Raw genomic sequence first — 15,593 nt, 5'->3', positions numbered from 1 at the left:
TTTTGCGGAGGGTCAAAATAGGTAACACAAACAGGACAATGAAAACAAACAGGAAGGGCTGCTAAGCCTAAATGAGGTTGTGGTGGCAAATGCGTAAATCAAGCTAGGACAGGAGACAAGAACACGTCTTCCTTGTTCCAGGTACAATGGAGAGAAAGAAAGAAAGATGGCCGATGGTCACATGGGAGCCACGTGAGCAAGGGAGTAGGAGTGAAGGAGAGAGAGTGACAGAGAAACAGGATAGAATAGTGGAAGAAGAAGAGGTAAAAGAATAAGAGAGAGAAAGACAAAAGAGTAAAAAGATCGTATAAAGTGTGCATCAGAATTATTTTGTTAAATGCTTGAAATACGAGACTAGAAAAATAGCCAACAACTGATGAAGGGTCGCTCTTTATGTTGTTTGTTTTGTTTTCCATTTGTGTCTTTCGTTGCTTGAAAGAATAGTTTATGGTCCATGTAGTCGTGCTTCGTACTTTTTTGTTGTACATGTTTCATGACGTCCTGTGCTCACATATGCATATATATATACGTATAGACGTAAGTATGTATATATACATATGTATATATGCATATATATATATATATATATATATATATATATATATATATATATATATATATATATATATATGTATGTATATATATATATATGTATATGTATGCGTGGCCATTACCAGTATCGCCTGACTGGCCTTCGTGCAGGTGACACGTAAAAGCACCCACTACACTCTCTGAGTGGTTGGCGTTAGGAAGGGTATCCAGCTGTAGAAACTCTGCCAAATCAGATTGGAGCCTGGTGTAGTCATCTGGTTTCACCAGTCCTCAGTCGAATCGTCCAACCCATGCTAGCATGGAAAGCGGATGTTAAACGATGATGATATGTATATATAGTTTTAGGGAAAAGAACCAAGGTTCATGAACTCATCGATGAAAATCCATTGTCACATATAGAAAAATTAATAATTAAAAGCACAATAAATGAGTATAATATAATACAAAGTAAGTATCATAAGATAAGATAATAAAAAGACTACACATGTTTCATAACTAATTTTCAAATAGAAAGGAAATTTAAATCGATTAAAATCGATTAAAACTATCGAAAATTAATTCTATTCAAAAATATAGCTAATCTTCAGGTCAAAATACAACAATAATAATAATAAATGAATGTATAAATACCAAATGAATTTATATAAAATACTTATTATATAAAGATAGAAAAATATTATTAAAAATATCAAAATAATAAACATTCCATAATCAACATTATGATATATGCTAACAGGTATATTATATACAAAAACCAATTTAAATAAATTTTTTCGTTTAAAATACAATTTGAACAAAGTTTAAGGTTAAAATAATAATAAAGATAATATTAGCACATATTTAAACGATGCAATAGTTTAAGCTAGAGTATTTAAGACTAAAAACGTTTATTTAATTATCATTAAAAATCAATTGAATAATAAAAAAATACAAGAATACTTATTTTTTTCAAACAATGATATAAAGTCTTTAAACAAAGTAAAAACTATACTAATCAAAATGTTGTTGTCGTTCAAACTGAAACTTAAATGTTAAAATCAGAACTAAAGGTTTATTAGAAATAAAAATATGAACGAAAAAATTATGAATGAAAAAATTATAATAATTTTTTTTTAATAATTGTTTTTTTTTTTCTTGAGAAGTTGGAAAAACTAAATTTCGCTAGAAGATGAAAGTCAAAAGGTTAATATCACTGCTAAAAATAGTAGCTGAAAAAAAACCTGTAGAAGCATGTGGTTGAGGAAAGATGGCTCCACAACCCTGATTATTAGCACGTGGTGTCGGCGTTGGTCTATGTTTTTCTGTCCAAATTGTTGCAGCTTGATGTCGGAATGAAGAAATAATGCGAGCATAGACAGACGTGTGAATTTGGCGTTAGTGGAAAAGCTCCCTTTTTCCTTTCACCATTGTGAAAACGGGCGCTAGTTAGAATCTTGGCTGTTAATGTCCTTCATCGGGGGGTCACCAATTGTAGGAAGTAATGTTGGCACTGGATGGGTGCCACACAATTCCTTACATAAATGTGGAAGGAAAAATAGCGGAACAAGAATATCTGAACAAATAACAATATTTATTCTCTGTCTGTACAAGTGTTACATCTTGGGACAATCAGTAGCCAGATCGCCTTGGTGTGGAGGCAGCAGAGTCAGTTTAATCATAATTGTGAAGGCATTCTCCACAGGTTAGCCAACGCCGTGTGACACCTTCAGATCTCCCGCTACATGGAGCTGGTCAAGATTGCATGCATCTAGGTCAGCAGCAGGGACAAAGAGAGAGGATGGCGGTCAAGCCTAGCGGCTGCTGATGACTGCTCATGTGCACAAGGGGCTTCTGGCAGGCCTTCTAGAAGGCTCTAATTCCTGCACATGCGGGAATGAAAATCCCAAAATGGTGACTGGAACCAAGCGTCACTACAGACAGAAGGGTATAATAGGATGGAGATTTGGTTGCTACTTTTAGCAGGTCAAACAATTATGTAGAACAGGGCTGGCAAACCTGAGGCCCGTGGGCCGCATGCGGCCCACAGACTTATCTTGTGGCTAGCTTGACACTTTCTTGAAATGGGTTTATTTAAATAAACATTTTAAAAATTTTATCAAAAATTAAAGATTGTAATGAAAAGTAAAGAAGAAAGATACTACTGTTTTTTCAATATTTCATGTTGAATCAATGACCATTCACTCATTATTGTAATAATAGCATGAGAAAGCAAAATGCTTTCAATTCAGTCAGTATAAAAGCAGCCCTCGAAAAACTTTCTATGATTAAAGTGGCCTGCAATGTAATTCGAGTTGGCCAGGCCTGGTGTAGAGGCTTACTCATCTCTAATATATACTAATTCAATCCACTTATTAAAAAATAAATAAGTAAATAAAAATTAGCTTTAAAGGAGACAACTCTTGCTTATTTCCAAGTTGTTTCCACTTAGATAATATATAGAATACATACTGATTGAAGTTATTTTCTGCATGTCTAAAAAAAAAGAAATTGCCCTTGTCCATAAAAGTGGCATCCTGTGTGTGATCTCTGATAACGGAGAAATGCTGCTCATTGAGAGCAAAGTTTCACTTTAAAAATTTATGATAGAGCCTCTAGTTCCAACAATGTCTGAAGATCACTCTTCTGAAGCTTTTCTATTTGAAGTTGCTAGTATTTATATGATGCTTGTGAAATGCATAAGATTTGAATTTGTAATCCAGTAGTTTGCCAATATATTCTGATTCTGATACAGCAATGTTGAGATTTAAAGCAAATCTATAGAGAATATTTTCCTGAGAGATGGTCTAAAACAGTTTTATGTGTACACATAATTCTCTGTTACAAGTGGAATATTATAAATGTCATTATTATATATGTACAGCATAATAGCTGCCATTAATGCTCAACATCATAACTATTGTCATATACATACATGATGTTGCAAAATGTCATTGTATATATAGCATAATATAAAAGCTACTGTGTATGTGTAATGTTAAAAACAATTATTGATTACAAGATAACTAGATATTAGAATGAAACATGAATATTAAAGTCTAACCACTTTCATTCTTTGCAATGTGTAGCTGTTTATATGAGAACCATCACAAGAACTTGGCTAAACTACATTAGGCTAGTGAAAAAAAAAAAAGCAAGACAAAGCAATGGGAATTAAAACTGTAATGGAACACAATTGGAATTATTTACAGAAAATATTTCTAAGGTAAGATACTTCAGTGTTTTATTCTTAATGTCTCATTTTTCTTTATTTTATTTTACATCTGTGGAGTATGAGGAAAATGAACAAAATTTCAATATTGTTGTAGTTGTTGAAGCTGTGGTGGTAGTAAACTTATTAGAGAAAGGAGAGGTAGGTGTGTTGACTTGATTAAATTATCAGTTTTTATCTTAAACAATTTAAGTGATAATGTGTTAAAATAGTTAATAATGTCATGCAGTTGTGACCGCATTTGTCATATCTAAATTGTCCTTGAGTGGAGGCATCCTGTATAATGTTTTCCAACGTAAATTGTCCAGAGTGAGTCATAAACTTTAATATGGATCTCCATCATGATTGGATAGTAAGTTGAGAATGTTCAATTGCTTGAATACAAAGAGAGTTTTTGCTCAACTCCATAGAAAAAGCAGCTACATTGTCCTCAAATCATATTCTACTGCTTAGAAGTTGAATGTCACATTAAGTAGTGTTAACCTAAGTACATTGTGGGTTGTTTTTGATTTTGACATCTGATCTGCATTTCTGAATAAATAACCAGAAGTTCCTGGAGGCATTTTGTCTGAATAAATGACAGAATGTTTGGAATGTTTTTAATCACAGCTCTGTTTAATCTGGACTGATATAGAGCTAAACAACAATAACAACAGCTCAAGGACCAAAGATAGCTTAATTGAAAATCTAGTTTACATACATTTGTTCCACAGATCAGTGGAGTATATTGAATAAGTGTGTTGAAATCTTGTATAAAAATAAAATCCTATTCCAAATTTTATGAAGGTGATAAAAAAATCAGCTGTTCAAAACACAAGATAGACTGATAAGAAGAAAATAGGGGATCAACATATGCATAAAAATTCTCTAAATATGAGTATGTGGATGACTGATTGGATAGGTTAGCAGACAATAGGGACCTTTATGTTGATACTCAATCTACTTGGAATAACAATCATATCTCTCTCTAATCATACCTCATTGTCTTTTATTAAAGATGGGAAGACACCTCAAATAATGTACTCTTACATATACTGTCTGAAAACAGAGAAGCATGTTAGTGCATGGAAAACCTTTGAACAGACACTCAGCCATGGATGATTTGGTGCTAAACAACAATAGCAACTAGCTGACAGAATGGTGGTTTGTATCTTGTTTTAAATACTGAGTTGAATCTGTGGTCCCGACACATAATACTCAAATGGTTGTAAATAGATATGACAAGATAGGAGATAGGAACAATTCTTCAATTCAATTAGTGGAAGCACCATTGATTTCATAAGTTTATTAGTTTCTCCTGTTGGAAAAGTTGTAATAACCCAATGTCCTATCTAGGGTGAGATGTGCTTGTTTTTTAGTTAACCCTACAAAAATTGAAAATAAGTACTGGCTATTTCAAACATTGTGGTTAAAAAAAAGATTAGTTATTTTTCCCATTAAATAGTTGTATTTTGGACATTTATTAAATGTATGGGCATGACTATGTGGTAAAGAAGCTTGCTTCCCAACCATATGGCTTCAGGTTCAATCCCATTGCATAGCACCTTCAGCAAGTATCTTTTACTACAGCCTCAGGCCAACCAAAGCCTCATGAGTGAATTTGGTAGGCAGAAGTTAGGCTGTGGGTATACGTGTGTGTGAAAGTGCTCATGCATACTTTGATAGAGAGAAGGGAAAATTTACAAGATTTTTAAAAGAAATTTCTTCAAAGAATTTTATTCTTGCAAAAACTTTGGAAACTTGTTCAACTCAATTCCAATGGCATCTCTGTTCCTGCACACAACCACAACTGTAGACAGAGCTGGCCTTAAGCTGATTGGACCAATTGCTCTCAATCAGGCTCTGTGCTCAAGAAGACCACATTCTATACTGTGATATTTCATAAGGGTGGTCTCCATGAAGTATTCTAAAAAAATCTATGAGGTCTTTGAAAAAAAAAAAAAAAAAAGAAGAAAACATACTTTCTACACTTTAGCAACACAAAATATCAAAAGATAAACCCATTCATCCAAAACTGCTTGGGTCAACCACTGAATTTGAAAAAATTTATTGTATTTTTAGTGTAAGGGTCAATATGTATGTATGGGAGTGTTTATGGGGATGTTTGGGTAAAATATTTGTGTGTCTTTGTGAGTATGTACATGGGTGAATTGTATGTATATATGTGTGCATATGTTTGTGTGTGTCAGTTTCTATAAATATGTTTAATTTTGGGGAAACATTTTTATTTCAATAAAGTGCATTTTATATATATATATATATATACACACACATACATACACACATACATACACACACACACACACCCCCACATACACACACACACACACACGCACACATATATGTAGAGTGTTAGGTGTGATGTACAGAATTGAATATTGAAAAAAGTCGTCAGAATTTTGGAAAAAACTATTTATTTATTTATTTATTATATCTTCATTTTCATATTAACGCTTTCATTCATCTTTTGAACTTGTCAAATACAATTCTGTGAATCTCTCTCTCTCTCTCTCTCTCTCTCTCTCTATTCTATCTCTATCCCTCTCTCTCTAAATCACTACTCTCTTCCCCCACTTCCACCTCTTCGACTCGTATGCGACCCCAAACATATAACCAAGTTCACTTCCCAACTTCATCCCAATTCGTATTGGAATTTCTATGCTGATAGAACCCAGAACCCACGACGAAGCTCCCTTAGCCCGTGTGGATATATGCATATATATATTATTTATATTAATATATATATATATATATATTTTTGTTTGTATATGTTTAATTTTGGGCAAACTTTATTATTTCAATAAAGTATATTATATATATATATATATATATATATATATATATATATATATATATATATATATATATATATATATACATATATATATGTGTGTGTGTGTATGTATGTATTAAAGAAAGAAAAATGATAAAAGCAAAAGGCTAAATGCATGTGTAAAAGAATTCAGTACTCAGCATTTTGGCTACAATGGTTAAGGGTTAAATGTTCAATTGTTTTTGATAGTGGTTTGGTTGAGGTCTTTGCAGTTATGTGTATGATTGTATGCATATGTATTTTTATTTTGTGGGGAATTGTATACATACACACACGTGTGCACATTTATGTGTGTGTGTGTATAGTGGGAGAGAGAAAGATGGGGGAGGTGAGATAAAATTTCTTGTCTCTTGTTCTAAAGAAAAAATCTCTTTGCAATGGCACCCATTCAAGTTTTGGACAAGCACAAACATGCAGCCACACACACACACACACACACACACACACACACACAGCCACACACATACAGCTACACATACACACACACACACGGCTATGGTAGGAGACATTTGGTGTCACACACTGGTGCTAACCCTAACCTTAAATCCAGAAACATATAGCTAAGAAACAAAGTTCTTGCCACACATACAGGACTGTGTCTTACAACAGAGCTTATAGAAAAAAAATAAATAAATAATCGGTAAGTATGTAACCAGCTTCCGAAAAATTCTAATTAATAATTATTATTAATTTGCATTGTATGTATATCTCTTTTAGCAACAACATGCAACAAATAAAAGTTTCTTTGGGATCTTGGTAAATTTCTTTCCGATTTTGCCAGAATGTAGTTTAGATATAGTTTAAATTTATAGTTTAACAACACCCAACTCAATTTTGGTGAGAAATAATGTCTTTTCCTTGTTTTTCTTTTTCATGTACTATCAACTAATTTTATCTCCTAATATACCGCAAATGACTTTTCCCACCAAAATCGGAGGGGCAGGGGGCTCGGAATCACCCCCTTACCTCAAAGTTATTATTTTTCCCAGAGTTATTATTTTTCCCTTGTATTTTTTCCGTGTGCTATCAATTCATCTAAGCCCCACCTTTTTTCCCCTTTGCAGCATATGAATAGTGGCTGTTTTTTATGCCTAATAACTGCTATTTCTAGCATACTAAACACCCACGTTAAGGACTTGCTACCTTTGAGTTTATTTAAAAGAGAGAGAAAAATGCTTTACACAACAAATTCTGATATAATCATAATCTACACCATGTGAGATGTATATGTAGAAAGTTTTATCTACAAATTATCCATGTTCCAGGAAGTTACCACACACACATATATAGATACCTATATATATATATACTCACATATATAAATATATACATAATATTTGTATGTATATATATGCATAGTATCATCATCATCATTTAACGTCCATTTTCCATGCTGGCATGGGTTGGACAGTTTGACAGGGGCCAACAAGCCAGGGGCTACGTCTGGCACCCTTCTGGTTTGGCATGATTTTTGTGACTGGATGCCCATCCTAACACCACCACTTTACAGCAGGGACTGAGTGCTTTTATGTGGTACCGCACAGTAGCATAGTTTCAACAGCTGGATTTTTATATTTTTTATGTTGTTATGATTCTATAGAGCTTAGTGCGTGTTGACTGGGAACCTGGGGCTCACCAAATTTTTACCCACTTGGGCCCTGCACCTCTTAAGGTCGGTCCTGACTGTAGACATTCATCTAAATGACTATCTAATAATATCTTTTTCATCAATTGTTTGGTGTATTACACTGAAGTAGAGTTGAATGATGACTCTATATTACTAATTCTATTTGGGTCAATGAAAACAAAAAACCATTGTTTGTCTTTCGGTTTTAGTTATAATTGTGCAGAAGTCTCCTAAACTTATTGCTCCTCATAATCTTTTATCTTTTATAACTAAGCTTTCTCATTATTTTATCATTCATTATCATACCAGCTTCTTAAATTTCATTTATATCTTGGGTTTTATAACTACTTTGGTATTTTATTTTTTATAATTTCTTTAGCTTTTCTATAATATTTCTGCACTCAATTGGAAGCTCAATTATTTTCCTAGTTACTTTATATATTCAAAATAAAGGATTTCTCTTACCACTCACCATATTTTATCTGAGGAACTGAGACATAAAACTATGAGTTATGATATGAGAAGTATATATACATTTGTATATATACTTATATACAGATATATATATATGTATATATATATATATATATATATATATATATATATATATATATATATATATATATATATATATATATATATATCATCGTCATCATCGTCATCATCGTCATCATCGTTTAACGTCCGTTTTCCATACTAGCATGAGTTGGACAGTTCGACCGGGGTCTGGGAAGCCAGGAGGCTGCACCAGGCTCCTGTCTGATCTGGCAGTGTTTCTACAGCCGGATGCCCTTCCTAATGCCAACCACTCCGTGAGTGTAGTGGGTGCTTTTTACATGCCACTGGTTTTCCAGACCTCAGTCAAACTGTCCATCCCATGCCAGTATGGAAAACAGACGTTAAACGATGATGATGATGTATATATAGGGAGAATTCACAAAAAATCAACAGACGAAGACAGGTGGTGTTGAAAACAAATAGATGTATTAGTATAACGCTCGGGAATTGAGAAAGTCTTTAACGTTTCGAGCCTACATCTTCACCAATGGGATCCAAGCACTGCAACACCAATGGAAGAAGTGTGTGGACTGCAGGTGGGGGTCTATGTTGAAAAATAAACCTCATTTGGTCACATTCCATGAGAGAATTTTGGTCAGCCTATAAACTTTTCAATCAACACTCATATTCATTGCATGACCAACCTCAAAATTACCACACGCCATTGATATACAGTTATGTATTTATGTACATTGCGTAATGCCAAGTGAATGAGAAAGGAGTGCTCAATGCATGTTGAAGAGGATATGTTTTTTTTAAATCAAAACTGAAGCTGAGAGTTTGTTTCATAATTCAAGTTGCATGCCACTGTGATCTTTTTGTTCCATATTGTAAAGGGAGACAAAATTCAAAATGTTTTAATTCTGTAGCATTCACATTATTCTGACTATTACAATGCTTATTCACATTTGTTTGAATCCACCATGAATTATCTTGTACCTATAAGATTTGATGAGGTAACTGTTAATTTTTAGAATGACATTGTAGAGTAGGTGTGAGAGACCACATCTGGCCAGCTTAAACATAAACAGGTTGAATATTTTGGATAGATATTGTTGGTTTAAATGCTAAATGTGTTAATTAACTTTTTCCACTTCTCTTAGAGTCGAAATTAATTTTCACGATGAATTGAACATACTTTGTCTTTTTATTCTCTGTTTCTCTGTCTCTCCATCTCTCTCTCTCTCTCTCTGTATATATATATATATACATATATATATATATATATACTTATGCACACTCCCCACACCTTCACTTATATACACACATACATGCACACACACACACACGCACACAAACATACAGAGAGAGAGAGGAAGAAGAAAGGGACAGAGAGATTGAGAGTAAGTGAATGAGATGCATATATACATATCAGCATACATGTATGTGTGTATGTGTGTATCTGTATATATATGTGTGTGTGTGTGTGTGTGTGTGTGTATTTGTGTCTGTGTATGCATGTGTCTGAGTGTGCATTCACATGTGTGTGCATGCATGTATGTGTGCATGCATGCATGTATGTGTGCATGCATGCATGTGTGCATGCATGCATGTGTACATGCATGGATGTATGTGTGTATGCATGCATGTATGTGTGCATGCATGCATGTATTGTGCATGCATGCATGTATGTGTGCATGCATGGATGTATGTGTGCATGCATGTATGTGTGTATGCATGCATGTATGTGTGCATGCATGCATGTATGTGTGCATGCATGCATGTATTGTGCATTCATGCATGTATGTGTGCATGCATGCATGTATGTGTGCATGCATGTATGTGTGTATGCATGCATGTATGTGTGCATGCATGCGTGTATGTGTGCATGCATGCATGTATGTGTGCATGCATGCATGTCTGTGTGTATTTTGCTTAAGTAGTTAAGGAGTCCAGTCCATGAGTTTTCAAACTTGGTCTTACAGCACTGTATGTTGGCAAAGAGTAACCTACCATTTTCTCAGTTATATATGGGAAATTAGCCTTACAAAAACTAACAAAAAAAGGAAGGAAATAGGAAAGAGACGAGAAATAAGCAGAGAAGGTGGAAAGGAAAGATATTCTGCCACTTAACCAATATTTAATAAGCATTAGGTGGCAAACTGGCAGAATCATAGCCATGCTGGGCAAAATGATTAGTGGCGTTTCATTCATCTTTATGTTCTGAGTTCAAATGCTGCCAAAGTCAACTTTGCCTTTCATCTTTTTGAAGTTGTTAGAATAAGTACCAGTTGAGCACTGGAAGTTGATGTAATCAACTTATTCCCTTCCCTAAAATTGCTGGCCTTGTGCCAAAATTTGAAATCAGTATTTAATGAGCAGGAGTGGCTGTGTAGTAAGAAGCTTGCTTCCCAACCATATAGTTCTGGGTTCAGTCCCACTGCATGGCACCTCGGGCAAGTGTCTTCTACTATAGCTTTGGGCCAACCAAAGCCTTGTGAGTGAATTTAGTAGATGGAAACTGAAAGAAGCCCATCGTACACACACACACATATGTATGTATTTGTGTGTCTGTGTTTGTCCCCCCCACCATTGACTGAAACAAGTAAAAGAGTAAAAGAAAGTAAAAGAATAGATAATTGAGAATTAACCAAACATTTTTTGAATTGTGACTTTTATGTATCATGTCGCCCACAGACTGTTATTGTGAAGAGAAAAATATGAGTGATTATGGTGGTTTTATAGCAGTTTTGACTGCTATTTCTAAGCATGTGAGGGTTTTTGTAACCATCTCCATTGTAATTATGATGAAATCTCTCTTTATATATTTACTTGTTAGCATGATATATTCATGAACAATTTTTTAATTGTTTATGATATCCTTTGTAATGTAATTTTTACTCTCTTCCTTAATATATATGTATATATATATATATATATATATATTGTCCTATTGATTGAACAACTGAAGTGCACATACATCAAACCAACAAGGATGTATCCATATATAAGTATGTATATACTACCATCATCATCATCATCATCATTGCTGTCATTATTTTAACATACATTTTTTATGTTCACATGGGAAGGTTCAACAGGAACTGACAAGCTAAAGGACTAAACTGAATTTCAATGTCCGCTTTGGCATTGCTTGTACAGCTGTATGCTTTTCCTAATGCCAAGAACTTTACAGAGCGTACTGGCTGCTTTTTGTGTGGCACAGGCATTTGTAAGGTTATCTAGCAATTCACAAGACAAGAGCTTTCAACTGAGTGGACGGAAGTGTAGTATCGAGGAAGGTAGCCTTATGCCAGGTGTTGAGAGGTTAAAGTGTGGGAGATATGAATAGGAACAAGTGTCTTGTAGAAAAGAAGATACATGGCTTTCCTAGCTGGAAAGATAAAAAAGAGATGGTGAAGGTGTACCAAGATATAAGGTGAATATAAGAGCAAGAGTAGTGATAGAGTATTGGAAAGAGTGGATAGGTAGGTAAGTCCATGAGAGTGTGAAAGGAAAATGACAAAGGTGTGGATGGGCACAGGGAATGGAACACATGGTCTGGAAGAATGGTCACTGGAGCATATTAGTTTGGAGGAGGGAAAATAAAGGAAATAAGCATGGGTCAGAGTGGAGGAAGAGGAGGAGGTGGTGGTGAGTGATAATAATAGGAAGTAAATTGTAGGCTGTTAAAAGGTATCATGGACAGAAGCTGAGTAGTGCTATAGTTAGAAGAGTGATGGAGGAGTTAAAAGCAGGTGTTAGAAAATGAGTTGTTGAGGAAGGCTTGGCATTACAGGTCTTCTCAAGCACAACATATTGCCAGTCATGTTGGTTCTTTGTTATTTCTACTATGTGGCTCAATATCCTGAGATCAATTTCCACTACTTCATCTCACAACTTCCTGGATCTCCCTCTTCCACAGGTTCCATCCATGTTTAGCAATTGCCACTTCTTTATGCAACTGTTTTAATCCATATGCATCACATGATCATATGAGTGCAGTCTTCTCTCTTACACACTGCATATGATGCTTCTTATGTCCAATTTTTCTCTCAGTACATTTGTCCTTTGTCGTATGTATGTATGTATGTATGTATGTATGTATGTATGTATGTATGTATGTACGTACGTATGTATGCATGCATGCATGTATAAAAAGTTTGCTTCCTAATTATGTGGTGCTCCAGTTTCAGTGCTATAACCTGGCATCTTGGGCAAACCTGGGTTGGCCAAAGCCTTGTGAGTGTATTTGTTAGATGGAAACTGAAAGAAGCCTGTTACACACACACACACACACACACACACACACACACACACACACCTGTGCATGCACGCACACATACATGTATGTATATAATAAGTTGAAGGATATATAAATGCACAAACAAATAGAAAACAGATGTAAGTCATCTACTCCTCATCAGTTATTGGCGAAAGGGTTGCACACAATTTTGCACCTTTAGTGTTAATATTGTTTCCCTTCTGGTGGTGCTGGCACAAGAAGCTGCCAGGAAATGGAACCAAAAACATGACAGGACAAGAATGAACAAACAATAAATGGACAAACAAGCCATATAAAAGTGGACATATGAACATGAGTAAATGTGAATCAAGACAAGACCATTAGTGGTGTGTGTGTGTGTGTGTCTGTGTGTGTGACGTTTTGATATCATGTGATTATTGTAAATGAATGTCACTGTCATATAAGCAGTGTCCATCATTTCCAATCTTCTGTGAAAATATGACTAGCCATATTACCTTACATAGAAACAGGTAAGGGTTGGTGACAGGAAGGGTCTCCAACTGTAGAAGATCTGCTTCAACAAATTCCATCCAACCCATGCAAATATGAAAAAATGGATAATAGTATGATGATGATGGTGATATATATTTCAACCTAGCTATGCAAAGACACATCATTGAGTACCTTCATATAACAACAGGTGCAAGGATGGAATTCGAGCTAAAGATGCCAAGAAGTTTGGTGATCAGAAGTGTGATTAGACAATGCTGGTGACATGTAAAAGACACCCATGAAGGTGACATGTAAAAGACACTCACTACACTGTAGAAAAAAAATGTGTGGTAGCTAAGTCAAAATCAGACTGGAGCCTGGTACAGCTCTCCGGCTTATCAGTTCCAGTCAAACCGTCTAACCCATACCAGCATGGAAAGCAGTTGCTAAGTGATGATGATGATGATATATATATATTGACTGGTATTTATTTTATTGATCCCAAAAGGATGAAAGCAAAGTTGACTTTGGCAGAATTTAAACTCAGAACATAAAGACAAATGAAGTTCCGCTAAGCATTTTGCCCGGTATGGAAAGAGGTTATACATGCACTGCCATTGGAGTCTGATGAGTTGTCTGTAAGGCTAATCACTTTATGGATGTGAAACCATTAATCACTCTATGACTGGCCATACAATTAATTCCCTGTAAATATATATATATATATACATACATACATATCATCATCATCATCATCATCATCATCATCATCATCATCATCGTTTAACGTCCATCTTCCATGCATGCATGGGTAGGACGGATGACAGGAGCCAGCCAGGTAGAAAAACTATTCTGGGCTACTGTGTCTGTTTTGGCAGGGATTTTATGGCTGGATCCCCTTCCTAACACCAACCACTCAGTGGACTCAGTGCTTTTTAGGTGGCACTAGCAGAAGCAAAGTTAGTTTTGGCATGATTTTTATTGCTGGATGCCCTTCCAAACGCCAACCACATTACAGTATGTATGTATGTATGTATGTATGTATGCATGTATGTATGTATGTATGTTTGTGTGTGTGTGTATATATATATATATATATATATATATATATATATATATATATATATAGATATATAGATATATATAAAGTTGGAGAGAGAGAGAGCGCTAAGCAGTGGTAAGTGAAATTACAATGTTATTATCAGTCCGAATATGCTTGATCTAGCTGTATACACACCATTTGTCAACAAATGAGATATATTTTCCATGATAAAAATGCAGTGAGTAGCTTGTTCTCCAGTTCGAATGTGTATCAAGCATATTTGGACTGATGATAACATTGCAATATATTATGCCATTTCCATTTGGAGGAGTATCCATCCATAGAAACCAGTCTAAAGTAAACATAAAACCACGACAATTTTTTGACCTCCTCAGAATCTATCAAACCATCTAATCCATAACAGCCTGGAAAACAGACAGTAAAAGATGATGATGATGATGATGTTAATGGTGATATATTGTATATACAGTATCTTTTTTGTTTTTGTTGTGACCATGAAAATGATACTCTGCTTCCGGTTGTGTTTTACATGTTCTTTTTTTTTTGTTATTGTCATTTTTAATAATTTTGTCTTTTCAAACAAACTTTATTTGACTATCCCAAAATTTGGTGGTTAATTACTATATCCTGGAGTAATCTGATGAAAGACTAGAATTGAGGACAATATATTGTGTTGCTTTTTAACTTAAACATCAGAAGTGCTTTAACAGTGTTGAAAGACTTCATCCTCCTGTTAATGTGTGCTTCACTTTTTTTCAGGATCTAGAAAATTTACTGATACTTACATATCTTAAAGTAAGTGTGTTTTTTTTTTCCTATTTAACACAAATATCTCTTATTATGATGGTAATTGTGTGTCTTTTAGTTGTTAAACTAAATGAAAAATTCTAATTGCTATAATGGTTGTTATTTCTGATATTACTATCATTATTATTACTTTAGCAACATTTCTTCTGACCTTGTATGTATTCTGTGTTCAAATACTACCAAAGCTGATTTCACCTCTCCTCCTTTTGGGGTCGATGCAATAAATACCAGTTGATCACAGGGATTGATGCAATTGACTGGCCTTCA

General features: G+C 34.6%; 1 protein-coding gene across 2 annotated transcripts in view; it reads left to right on the top strand.

Moving 5' to 3' along the window:
* The first annotated feature begins 3,418 nt into the window (after window positions 1–3,418).
* The window catches only part of LOC106876748 (uncharacterized), a 131,474-nt gene continuing 119,299 nt past the window's right edge, over window positions 3,419–15,593 (top strand). Inside the window, exon 1 of one of the 2 annotated variants that reach the window (XM_089347488.1) lies at window positions 3,419–3,754. The gene's annotated coding sequence lies outside the window, so the exon portion shown is untranslated. Of the gene's footprint in view, window positions 3,755–14,891; window positions 15,315–15,593 lie in introns of those variants that run through there. The other variant, XM_089347486.1, reaches the window with a different exon arrangement.

Source organism: Octopus bimaculoides, chromosome 2 (genome assembly GCF_046866305.1).
Source record: "Octopus bimaculoides isolate indiv1 chromosome 2, ASM4686630v1, whole genome shotgun sequence".
In the NCBI taxonomy this organism is placed as follows: domain Eukaryota; kingdom Metazoa; phylum Mollusca; class Cephalopoda; order Octopoda; family Octopodidae; genus Octopus; species Octopus bimaculoides.
This window is presented reverse-complemented; position numbering and strand designations above follow the sequence as displayed.